This window comes from Carassius auratus, chromosome 35 (genome assembly GCF_003368295.1).
Source record: "Carassius auratus strain Wakin chromosome 35, ASM336829v1, whole genome shotgun sequence".
NCBI lineage: Eukaryota > Metazoa > Chordata > Actinopteri > Cypriniformes > Cyprinidae > Carassius > Carassius auratus.
The window spans coordinates 8,881,468-8,895,468 of NC_039277.1; the positions used below are offsets into that span (position 1 = coordinate 8,881,468).

The 14,001-nt window shown below is 40.8% G+C and overlaps 1 pseudogene; it reads left to right on the plus strand.

Moving 5' to 3' along the window:
- Positions 1–13,631, plus strand: part of LOC113053899 (mediator of RNA polymerase II transcription subunit 13-like) — a 29,978-nt pseudogene extending 16,347 nt beyond the window's left edge.
- Positions 13,632–14,001: the final 370 nt, after the last annotated feature.

Sequence of the window (14,001 nt, forward strand, 5' to 3'; positions counted from 1 at the left end):
TTATTCTCAAATTTTGATTTGGAGCTCAAGAAACATTATCATTGTTGAAAACTAGTTGTGCTGCTTAATATTTCTGTGAAAAACTGTGAAGCCGTTTAAAAGAACAGCATTTTTAAATATAAATCTTCTGTAACATTATAAATGTCTTTACTAGCACTTTTGATCAATTTAATGCATCCTTACTGAATTAAGGTATTAATTGAAAAAAATAAACGTAAATGTAAGGGTGCTGTTACTTTTCACAAGTTAGTTTCATTTTCCATTTGTTACAAAAGTAAAAAGGGTTGTGAATACCATTTCATCACATGGACTATTGTTCTATTCAAAAAGGATTTAGACACTGCAGATTCTCCATTGGCAGTGTAGCATGTAATATGCTGGCGTCATGTCTGCTGTCTTCAGCTCATGGGAGATTCCCATCTGAGATCTGAATCTGACACCCTCAAATGTGGAGGGAAGCATAGAGGGGGTGATCAAGTCTCTCCCGTTCCAGTTGGATTTTCACACATACTTAAAGCATCTTTTTGGCAGCTGCGTAGGATTAACAAAATTCAGCTTTGTGCTTCTGTACTCTGTTACTTTTTGGTACATACTCTTACCTACACATCATTTGTATGCCTTGGTAACCTTATAGCTAGGTTTAAGTAACCTAGGCCATATGGTGTTGCACAAACTCATTTATAACACACGTGTTTCTGTTATGCGTAAACATAGCAGCGTTCATTTGTTTAAAAAAAAAACAGTCTACATAGAAAATTGGCTTCTAAACTCCTGTACTCCACCTCAGGGTTCTGCTATCAATTACGGGGTGGGGGGTGTGTGATTTGCATGTATAGGCTTTTATTACGGAGTTGGTCATTATTACGTAAAGTGTGTGTACAGAGCAACAGATTACACTCTTTTTGCAGAGAGATGGCCTGCAGCATAATGAAATTATGCACGGCGTAATGAATCTCTGCATAGCATGCTGTTTGCATTGTAATGGTTGCTCTGAGATGTGGAGGTTGAATGAGGGGCATGTTAAGGGTCTGTGGTGGGTTTGTAAGGTGCTGAGGGAAAGCTGCAGTCTCATTAGCATGCGCTGTTATCTTATATTACAATGTTATTTATTCTGTGCTTGGAAGATATAATTTGGTGGTAAAATATGAATATGCTTTCACTCTCTCTCTCTCTCTCAACATCTTTTGTTTCTTTCTCTCTTACTCGTCGTCTTCCGTTTCTCTCTTTCACACTCTCCCTCACTCTTCTTTCGCTGTCACTTTTTCTGATATTTTGGCTGCTTCTGGGTGATTGTTAACCAACATGTGATCACAAACTGACACACTCTGGACGGTTTTATCTTATGTTTTGTGGAAAAGTAAATCAGTGTGTCCCTAATTCTTAAATACTGAGGACTAATTTGTCAAAAATGTCAAAAATATGTAAAAAAATATCACCTAAATACATTAATCTGTACCAAACAGAATTATTTTAAGGGTTAAATCAAGTATAAATAGCTCTTTAAGGTAACATTTGGAGGTCACCATTTTATAGTGTATGTTCTAGTTTTGTCTCGACTCATTTGCGATTAAGTTTCAAAGTACGTTTTGGACCCGGCATATCTAATATGCATAACCTACGTAACCTTTGTGTGTCTGTGCATTATAATGTGTTATTTTAAACCTTTGCTTTTCTTTTGCTCTCACAGGGAGAAGATGGCAGTGCTGCACCAGATGGTAAGGACCGTCCTGTTACACTCCACTGACTCTCTCATGAACCCCTCTCAAACCCTGAGTCCATTAATTTTATTTGAAATTGTTTCCCTGTTGACAGGCTGGGCCACTTTAGTGTATTGTTACCCATAAAGGTTAAATGTGTCTGCTGAGTGAGGAATAGGGCTCGTCCTGATATGGTCTCAAGCCCAGGCTGTGGTTACACTAGATAAAGCTGGAGAACAAGCTTGTGTGTTAAGCTTTCACTCTCTTTCTCTCTCTCAGATGCTCAGCGGGCTGCGGCCCATAACCGGGCTGCTTCCACCAGTCTCATACATGATTCAGACCTTGCAGTCTCCTTCAAAGACCTGGACAACCTCTTCAACTCAGATGAGGACGAACAAACAGTTAGTATCAAGCTGTCTTTCTATTATCTCTTTCTGTTTTGTGCCCCCTTTGTGTCACTGTGTGAAAATACATTCTGCTGGATTGGCAAATTTTCACAATGACTTCTTGCCACGGAGCTGATTGCCGTACAAAAATTAGATGTTAAAATATATCATCAATATGTAATTACTGTTAAAACTACCATTGCATGGCTATTTGAAAATAAGGGTATGTTGCAATGGAAATGTGTTTTCGCCCACTTTTAGAGAAATTGCTGTAATTTTAATGAAATCATAGCTCAGATTTTTGGCTAATTTGTGTATTTCTCCATAGCCTGGAGCACGGAGAGCTGTAAATGGAGCAGATGAGAAGTTTGGCAGCAAAGAGTCGAAGCCAGCCACACTGGACCCTGTCTCCTGTATAAGTGAGCACAGTCTCTGTCTATAAATACACAGGGTTTACTTCTTCATTCAAACTCTGTATACTGCTCTCTGCTGGCCGTTGTGATAACTCTTACATTGCTGGGAGACAAGCAGTAACATCATGCACATATTTCTTTGAGTGGGAACAGGGTCTTAAACATGCAAAAATGTTGATAAGAAATACTTTACACTTTTTAATAAGCCAAATCAAAACATAAAAAAAAAAAGTTAAGAAAAGAGCAACTTTGACATTTTGACAGAAAGTGCTTTTGCTTTCCATGAGAAAAAGTGGGAAATAGGGTTATGATATGACTAAAAACATATTTTTTTATCATGCATGTCTTGTGCATCGTCCCCTGCATACTTCCGTTTACATGCCATCTTTCCCTCTGCTCATCCATCCCTCAGGCACGGCTGATCTACACCAGATGTTCCCTACGCCTCCGTCTTTAGAGCAGCACAACATGGGTTACTCTCCCATGAACAAAGAGTATGGATGTATGGAGCCAGGCTCTGGCCTCAACACTCTAGATGGCCCTACTGCTCTGTGTGGTCAGTTTAAAATTGAGGTGGAGGAGAGTTTCTGCAGCCCCAAACCTTCTGAAATCAAGGTGAGACGAGTATGAAGACTACTTCGCCATGTTCTAACCATGTGCAGTGCTGAACGTATCCAGTGCCAAGTCATCATTGACAGCGAAGTGCTTTGAAGAGCAACACAACTACAGCCAATCAGAATGCACTTTTTTGATATGAGTTTTTTTTTTCTAATTAAATTTATGACCTCTAAACTTGTTGAAATTAGCTTGCATGCATTTAATTAAGTACTTTAATTCATTTGTTCATTTTTTTATTGAGTTGCTATAGAACTGGAATGACTGGAACAGCAAATTGAATATGGTTTTCTCTCTCTCTCTCCCCAGGACTTCTCATTTGTGTACAAGCCTGACTTGTGTCAGCCGTTTGTGGGCTGTTCCATGTTTGCCCCCCTGAAGTCTTTGCCCAGTCAGTGCCTGCCCCCTATCAAACTGCCTGATGAGTGTGTTTACAGGCCAAGCTGGACAGTGGGAAAACTAGAGCTACTCAACTCTGTACCTGCTATGACCATTTTCAGCAAGGATGGGTAAGTTTCACATTTGGGGTGAAATATACTTATCCTACTTTATGAACCACATATATCTTTACTTTTGTATGCACTCAGAGGGTCTCACAAAGAAATGTCTGGGCCATATTTCCCCCCGAATTCAAAATGAAGATGATAAAATAAAATGTATTGTGCAATTAAAGATTTTGTTCATTCTCACAGTAAAGCACAAAGCCTTGACAAATTCTCATTCAGCCATCTATTTGTCTTTAATTGTCATAAATGATGGCACAATGAAAAAAAAGTTTATTTTCTGTGAAATTTCTTTCCATTTTGATTTTTGGGGTAAAATATAATTTTCTGCAAGATTCATTGTATGTACAAACTAATGCTCTGTGTAATCCGTTGCGCCCACATACCTTTTGTTTTTTAGTAATGGTGAATAAAGAATAAAAGCAAAGAACAGGTGCTAACGCGGGTAATTAGCCTGTCAAATCCATCTGCTGCCACTGTCCTTTTATTCTCTTATATTTAGAAGCTGCTTATCTCAGAGCTTCTTTATTGTCTACACTCAAGCTACTGTTTCTCGTGGACTGGTTGATTTGAATAGATAGTATTAGCTCAGACGACCACATCTGATTGTTATTCACGTGGTGTTAATTCATAATCAAGTGATGTTATGAACCTGTGTCAGGGTCAACTTCAGAAACACTTTACTTCTGTTAGTCTAAAGTTAGACTTGAGTTATGCTGCTTGTATTGTCTCTATACTGCTGCTATATCAAAAGAGATGAAAAAAAGAATCTCAGACAGCAAAAAGAACACACTCTTCTTAAACATTATTTTTGATGTCGGTAGAAATTCAGTGAAATCGAGAGAGGAGGGGGGTGTTGTGGTCGGTGACAGGGTGATAGGTCTGGTCGTAAAGTCCACATTTGTTTAAGTCAGTCCAAAAGCCCTTTATGAGCTGGTTAGTTACCTTTTATAACCCACAGCAGCTGGGGGATTGGGCCACGACTTCAAATAGGGACCTTCAAACACCTGCCTGTTTTTAAAGGCCACACTCGGCATTCTCACACTCGCGCACATACATACGGTCCATGTGGCACAAGATGTGCTTTCATTTCTTGCACAGCTGCCTGTTGGACCGTCTGCCTAAAAATAGTTTCTCACTTCCTCCCCCCTTGAGGTCTTCTTAGGATACAAGTACAGTAATGCAGCTCATGATATATGTCCACTCTGTAATACTCATAATCTATGGTAGTGAGAATAGATTAGATGTTTTAAATGTTGGTTATTTGTTGTAGGGTTTGACTTCAGTAATGTCCCAATTAACCTCTTGTCTTTTTTCTGCTTTTTGCACTCTAGTGAATGCAATGCTATGGAACAAGAGTACATCCAGACGTATACCCCTCAGACCCACACGCCATTCTTGTCCAACAGCGCTCCGCCCAGCAACAGCGGCACAAGCATCCTACCATCCCCTGCCACACCTCGCTTCTCAGCTCCCACCCCTCGTACCCCAAGGACACCCAGGACCCCCAGAGGCCCAGCTAGTGTGCAAGGTTCTCTCAAATATGAGAACTCGGACCTGTACTCGCCAGCCTCTACGCCCTCCACCTGCAGGCCGCTCAACTCTGTCGAGCCTGCAACGGTTCCCTCCATCCCCGAAGCCCACAGCCTATACGTCAACCTCATCCTGTCGGAGTCGGTCATGAACCTGTTCAAGGACTGCAACTTCGACAGCTGCTGTATCTGCGTCTGCAACATGAACATCAAAGGTGCTGACGTGGGCATTTACATCAACGACCCAAACATGGAGGCCCAGTATCCCTGTGGGTGTGGCTTCAGCGCTGTCGTCAATCGGCGCTACGGTAATGGCTCTGGCCTTTTTCTGGAAGATGAGCTGGATGTCATTGGACGGGGTTCAGACGTGAGCCAGGAGGTGGAGAAGCGCTTTGAGGTGATACGGAGCACGTCGCTGGAGAAGACAGGGGGTGGAGGCAAGGATCGAGTCCCGGACGAGCTTCTCTCTCTCCTGCAGGATCAGTGCACTAATCCCTTCTCCCCTATGCTGGCTTTGGACCCTGAGGGTCTGTCTTGCCAAGGGCCAGGGGGCACCACTGTACCACCATGTGTGCGTGTGGAGGAAAGGGACTTCCACAATGACTGTTACCTGGCTCTAGAACATGGGCGGCAATTCATGGATAACATGTCCGGTGGGAAGGTAGATGAGACGCTGGTGAAGAGCACGTGTTTGCACCATTGGGCCAAACACAGCGGTGAGTAATTAGCACATATTCGCCATTTGTTCACACTTCATTTCTATTTACAACAAAAATCAATACTCCTCATTAAGCTTAATTACCACAGATAGGATCATAAAAGAATGAATGCATTCATATTTACAAAAGAAGATATTTATTTATTTATTATTTACTTTTAGGGCAGGGTTTAGGTTATCGTGTTAACGCATTAATTGACACAGTTTTTTATTATTATGAAAGTCTGTTGCTAACTGGCTCTGAAAACACATACAGACAAATCATGGGTCACAGGAGGGGATGCTGCCAATCAAATTATTTAGGCTAAGCATCAGCATTCACAAACATCTGTCCATTGTTATTTTTAACAGAAAAGAATGCAACGAGCTTGTAATCATGACTTAAGTTGGAAATGGGAAGTTTCCAATAACACGTGAAAACAGCAGAGAAGCGCTCTCGCTCAACACAGTGGAGTGAATCGTTATGTTAACTTTGTGGTTTGTTATTTTGAGTCATATGGGACGCGGTAACACACTTTTGTAGCTCAGAAATATTCCCTTCAATCATGCAGCATGTATGAGAAGATCTGCGATCCGGCACGGTTAGCGCTCACACTCACTGATCTGTATATAACTGAACCGCGCTCTTTTCCACCTCTTCTAACCCGAGACAGGCACTGCTAAACGGAATGATCACACTAGTCAAATGAACCAGGCTTTGGGGTTAAGACTGCTTAGTGTGAGCACACCCAAATTATTCTCCAGCATCCCACACACTCGAGTCTAAACCCGCACATCAAGTGTTGTCCCCTTCCGCACTCTGCTGCGATGGATCCCGCGTATGTTGAGGTTTTTAATAGGAAGGTGGCTGTTACAATGTTATGATCAACATTATGGTCTCTTGTTATGTCCCGGCAGTGACAAATAGCTTATTTTATGTTTAATTTAATTAAATCAATGTTATAAGTTGAGACTCAGGCTACAATAAATATTTTAATACTGCTGTAAAAAGCAATTTTTTTGTTTAAAGTGTTTGCAAACAAATTATTACACTTTTGTTCATTTAGCAGTAAGCCTACTTTAAATGAAAAATGTGCATAATAGAATACTTTTGAATGCATTATTAGTTTTGTGCAAAACAATGCGATTAATTGCTATTAATCGCAGACAATAATGCGATACCGATAGCTAGGTTGGACCACACCTGCCGATACGATTAATCAACCGATACTTTTTACAATTGATTTTGAATGAAAAAAGTACTAAATCATACATTGTAAATGAATAAAAATATTAAAATTAAATACTGATGATATATGTTACCCTGGACCACCAAACCAGTCTTAAGTGTAAATTTTTTAAAATTGAGATTTATACAAAATCTGAAAGCTGAATAAATAAGCTTTCCTTTGATGTATGGATTGTTAGGAGGAAAATATTTGGCTGAGATGCAACTATTTGAAAATCTGGAATCTGAAGGAAGAAAAAAAATCAAAATACTGAGCCTTTTGAATTTGCCCAAATGAACTCTTAGCAATGTATATTACTAATCAAAAATTAACTTTTAATATGTTTACAGTAGGAAATTGACCAAATATATTCATGGAACACGATGTTTACTTAATATCCTAATGATTTTTGGCATAAAAGAAAAATCGATTAATTTTGACCCATACAATGTTTTTTTGGCTATTGCTAAAATTATACCCCAGTGACTTAAGACAGGTTTTGTGGTCCAGGGTCACATATTGATTATAAAGTTCATAGTTCATTAACTAATATTAACAGTATTGTTAATGTACACAGGCCAAAGCACTGAAATAAAATCTATTTTATGCATACTCACACTTAATTTGCTTCTATTTTAGAACACTTGATGATTATCTAATCAAAATAACAAAATATGGCAGTTGCACAAATGGACAAAATGTGCAGCACTGCTTCGTATATAGGACAATCACAGGTATCACACACACCAGAGGTGTTGCATTCAATTCAACCAGCAGCCCAAAACGGTTTATTTAATCACCAAATGGGCAAAAGAGCACTTCAGGAATTAACAAAGTGGCATTGAGTTTGAAATTCAGTTTTTGAAACAAACAAAAAAACAATCTGTAGCTCTCTATATGAAGCAAACAGACTTTATTAGTGCCACAGAAAGGTAATATTTTCACTGAAAAAAATGCACAATACACAGCCTAGGTTACATACATTAACAATGATTTGGGATGAACATAATGTAATTTAATGTAAAACTATGAGTGGCGCCGCAGGATTCCTTTCAGCTGTATTCATATTAGTGTGCTTTCTCACATCACTAGATGTAAATATGCAATTTCGCTGTGTAACAAATACATTAAAGTAACCAGCTGGATAGAAACTAATGCAAATAGATAGGAACAATCATGACATTAAGTACTTGCGTGTGTTTTGGTCACATTGTTTTAACCTGTTTGAGGTGCTGCTAATGTTAGCTTCCTCTCACCCTGTACAGCAAACTACTGCTGTTCTTTCTCCTCTAATGCAGAATCTAGTCAAATTTAATGATAAGAAAACATGCACTATAGTATACTGTATACACACCATTTCGTTGTGTCTAAGTATTCCACTTGTCACAAGTCTCACGTGTCAAAACAAACCGCATGAGGTGTCAATTATTTTGCCTCTAGAGGCCGTTCTCGTACTGTATAATGACAGCGGACCCTTCTCACTCGTTCTAGCAACGGACACAACCTGGCCTAGGTTTTTGCCGATAGTTCCAGCAATGGACTATCGGTGCTGATTAATCAGTCAAAATCTATTATATGTGGTAATAAATCTTGAATATTGATACATTTGAATGTATATATTAAACACCCTTTTTATCTCTCTCTGTCTCTATAGCAGTGGATGTGAGCGGGCTGTGCTCTCAGGATGTGTTGAGAGTTCTCCTCTTTCTTCAGCCTGTTCTTCAGGATGCCATCCAGAAGAAGAGGACTGTTCGCTCATGGGGAGTCCAGGGGCCTCTCACATGGCAGCAGTTTCACAAGATGGCTGGAAGAGGGTCTTATGGTGAGCAGCAAGGGCAGTTGTTGAGCAAAAAGATGATCAAAAAATGATCAAAATTACACATTAACAAAAGTGGACTTTGAAATTGATGCCAGGGGCAACCTCGATACCACTCACCTCTTAACTTTCACTCAATGAACTTCTTTGCTCTTCTCTAGGCACCGATGAGTCTCCGGAGCCGCTGCCCATTCCTACTTTCTTGGTTGGGTATGAGTATGACTTTGTTGTGCTGTCTCCCTTCGGCCTGCCATACTGGGAGAAGCTACTGCTGGATCCCTTTGGCTCCCAGAGAGATGTGGGTTATCTGGTCCTCTGCCCGGACAGTGATGCTCTCCTCTCTGGAGCCAAGAGCTTCTTCAGAGAGTTGACAGTGGTCTATGAGGTGAGAGATTATGTCAATGGTTAGTTTTCCAAAAGGAATTTTGTCTCACATGTTCCACCGTACTTTTCAACACCGAAGTAAGCTATTTCCTGTGAATGGGAGAGACTCCCTATTCATTAGCCATAAGGGTAAATAACTAGAAGAATGCAGCAAACAGCAAACCAGTGTGCTCATGATTACAACAATAAATAAAAAAAATTATGATAAATGCCAACATCAAGCAGCATAACTGAATGTTGTTGTACGGCCAAAAATAACTGTGTAAATGTAAATCAATGAAGTGGTTGACACTGGAAGCCTTGATAATGTAAGTAAAAAATAAGGTGTTATATATACAGTAAATACATGCTGCACACTTTTTTTCCAGATATGTACCAAAATGGATAGTTAATGATTTTATGTCGCCTGCACTTTTTAAAAAAACATTTTCTGGCTTTTCTGTGCTGCTTTCTGATTGGTCTTTTTTTGTTTCTGCCCAACAGTCTTGTAAGCTTGGTCAGCATCGACCAATCTCCAAAGTGCATGCTGATGGCATTGTTAGGGTGGGTGGAGCTGCTGCCGATAAGCTCTCAGAGCAGCCAGTCAGTGATTGGTTCCTGAAAGCAGCTGGTGGTAGCAGTGATGCGTTTGCCAAGCTGAAGCTGTTTGCCCAAGTCTGCAGACATGACCTCGGTAAGACCCATGTCTCTCTTTCTCGGTTGTCCCTGCTGTCATGGAAATATATCAAAGAGTATAAGAGTCTCACTAATCTTCATCTTGTTCCCTTTTTCTTTAGCGCCATACCTCGCTACACAGCCATTGGACAGCACTCTCTTCAATCAGCCAACCCCTGTCCCTTCCTCCACCCAGTCATCTTCCTTGCAATCCTCAGGCTCCACCTTATCCAACTCCCACACCTCAATGGCCTCCGGAGGCTCCGCCCTCAACAACAACAGTGCTGCCAGCAACAGTGGCTCAGGCCTTCCAGGCAACACCAATAATACCCCCTCCTCCTCAGGCCCTCAGGGCAGCAGCATCCAGTCTGCCAAGCCCAGCTCGTTCCCTCCCTTTGGAGGCATTGGAGTCCAAGGTAACAGCTCCCAGTCTGGGGCTTTGGGCCAGCAGGCTGTCACCCAGAACTCAAGCCTCTCTGGAGACAATTCAGCCGACAGCAGCCAGACTCAGGGGCCATCTGAACCACCAGAGAGGTACATAATGTATTTGTTGCCTTTTCCTGTATTAATTATGTATAATTTTAAGTTGGCAAAATGTGATGTAACGCGTAAAATTTTTAAAATACTCTGCCTCATCAGGTTTGGGTTAAAAGCACATTAAAGTCCTTTTCTTTCCCCTTTTTCATCAGCACTATGGGGAGAGAAAAGGTCGGAGTTCCTACAGACGGAGATTCCCATGCCATCACCTACCCACCTGCCATTATGATTTATATTGTGGACCCTTTCTCATATGAGGAGGCGGAGCCAGGGATGTCACAATCTAGCATGTGGACTCTGGGACTCCTTCGCTGCTACCTGGAGATGCTGCAGGACCTTCCAGCTCACGTCCGCAACTCTGTGTTTGTACAGGTAGGTACAACAGCTGATACATTGCATCCTTTACAGTGGACACATCTTTAAAAGTCAGTTTAACATTTCAGGGTGATGTTCACATGCATATGAATGGAAGCCAATGCAGCAAAATGTCTAGTGCAGTGGTTCTTAACTAGCTCGACCCAAGATGACTTGGAAATAAGACAAAACAAGCATTAAAATATGCTAAAAAAAATAAATAATAATAATTATTTGAAGATCCAAGGTTCCCATTGTCTTTAACCTGGATATGACAAATACTAATTTTAAAAGTCATTAATCAAGTAATTAATTAAATATTTAAAATTCCATGGGAAATTTTTTTAATTTTTCGGGTTTTGAATTGCAAGTACAAAACAAATAAAAACCAGTCTTATCCATTAAATTATGAACAACTGGAAAAGTCGGGTAAATTCATTGGTTAATGAGAGTCATAACCATGGAAAACATTTAGCTCTCAAAACTCCTGAAATCCTGCAGTTAAAATATATGAAACTAGGAGTTTTGGGTGAATATTGTTGTGAATAGTGGGGGGCCTAGAAGTCAAAAGGTTGAGAGCCACTGATTTACTGTGACTTTAATTTCCTCTGGGTTCAAATAGACACCTATAGGAAAGAGCAGCAGACATGATGTAAAGACAATAGTAAAACAAATCACTGTTTTACAACTGTTCACTTGGTGTTTTAGATTGTTCCCTGTCAGTAACTTGCTCCAGCCTGTGAAGAATGAAGAGAGGTACCTCTACGCCCAGCACCTCAAGTCTCTGGCCTTCTCCGTGTTCACCCAGTGCAGAAGACCTCTCCCAATCTCCACCAATGTGAAATCACTGACGGGTTTCGGCCCCGGCCTCGCCCTCGACACTTCCCTCAGGAACCCAGATGTGAGTGAGGGTTCAGCAAATTGATTGGTTGGCAAATTCCAAAAGCAGTTGCCTTTGTATAGAAATTGGTAGTTCGACAGTCTCCAAAGTATATTTAAGTATTAAAAAATAATAATAACATTAGCATTGCTGAAGCTCTGCCATGTTGAAGTGCCAGTCCCTAGTGCCAACAGTGTAAAAATGAACACCCTTTTTTGAGGCTCCAAGAGCCCATACTTCTGACGCTCCTCCATAGAGCTTCCGCCCTGGCAGCCCATTCAGGCTCTTTAATGGCTCTCAATGCTGTATGAGAACTCAGTGACGTGTGGAGACTGTTATACTGACCTCCCTGTCCTGGAACAAAACCAAAGGGGAACTCACACAACCCAACAGTTCTCTTTCCATTATCTGCTTGGGCAGCTCCGTGAGACTCCCTAATGGGATCCAGCTTGCATGTTTTGGCAGAGGAATCCGAAAGCCTCAACTTGCTCTCCTTTCTTCACAGAACTATTTGTAGAATCCAATTTTCTCACTATGCTCACTAGCACTGTTTCTCCCACCCCACTTCCTTACAAAGGAAATGTGACTACTGTGTGGGGATTATTGATTTCATAAGAGAGGAAAAGGTTATGTTGATATGCCCAGGTATGGTCACCATTAGGCTGAGGTTGATGGTTTGACCTTAGCCCTTCATTTTTGTCCTCTTGTCCTGATATTTGCTGTTTTTATGGAAAAAGTGACAAGTTCTGACGCTATTTTTCTATTTTAAGACATATGACTTTCTTGCCACAGAGACCGGAGTGTCTGCGATTTTACACGCCACCCTTCATCCTGGCTCCAACAAAAGACAAGCCAAACGGAGCTGGGTGAGACCTTCGGAGAGGCATCTCAGAAGTATAACGTCCTGTTTGTGGGCTATTGCCTGTCACATGATCAAAAGATGGCTGTTGGCTACCTGTACGGAACCTGTACGGAGAGCTGCTGGAAACCTGTATCATCAGCATAGACGTACCCAACAGGTGAACTAGCCAAAAGTTTTCAACTTTCATCATTACAGGTGGTGCATAATTTATGCAGAATTAATTATTCACTCAACACATCAGACAATTTTAATATTTGGAAACTGTTTATCCACCACCATAGCCATGACAAGTGGAAAGACCTGACACGTTTGGTAACACTTTTACTTTCATCTCAATGATTGTACCTTTTAAATGTTATACAAATTTACACATTTAGCTAGTTATAACTTTAATTAAGGATGTCCAAAAAACATTTGAAGATTTTGTGACTAGAGGTTTTAAATATTTTCGTTTTTTGTTATCTCAGAGCAAGAAGGAAAAAGGGATCTGCCCGGAAGCTGGGCTTGCATAAGCTCTGGGATTGGTGTCTGGGTTTGGTTCAGATGACATCATTGCCATGGAGAGTGGTGATTGGCCGGCTTGGACGAATAGGGCATGGAGAGTTGCGAGGTAATGCCTTTAACCTTGCAATACTCACAATAGAGCTTTAACAAGTTTAGAATTGCTTTTATAAAATGATTGCTACATAAATGTTATTTATAATATTAAGGGAAAATTAATGAAATTCATTAAGTGGCATACTTTTAGCCAACTGACCGATCAGTGTCCTGGAATGCCCATCCAGCGGACACACTGAATTTATTTTGTTCCTTTTTTTTTTTTCTTATCTCAGACTGGAGTATTTTACTGAGCAGACGAAATCTGCAGTCAGTGTCTCGGAGGCTGAAGGAGAACTGTAGGCTGTGCGGAATCTCAGCAGCTGACACTCCCAGCATCCTTAGCGCCTGTCTGGTTGCCATGGAACCCCAGGGCTCATTTGTCATCATGCCAGGTAGAATCACGCTTCCTGTTACTCTCCGTATGGTGGTGCATGTTGTCATCCTTATTTTTATGGCTAGTTTGAGGCATTAGCTGTAATTAGTGTGCATAGTTAGTTTCTGCTCTATTTGTGGCACAAAAGGGAATTGTAAAAATAAAGACTCTTTTTCACACAGGTTTTCCGAAAACTCCCCACTTCTGCCATTGTTCAAACTCCTTATAAAAATGTATATTCAACCAGATTGGCATAGGATAATCAAACATCAAAAATGTACCTTTAAAATATAACCCCACACTGCTGTAGTTGCAAATCTCTTGCTTTGGATGTGAACGATAGCCTCTGTGTGTCATAACGCGTGTGTCTCCTGTCCCTATCTGATATACCTCCTGTGCGTGTCTCTATCTCATAAAACACTTTTCTGCACTCCTATTGATTCCTGTGTTGGTGTGATGATACTGAAAA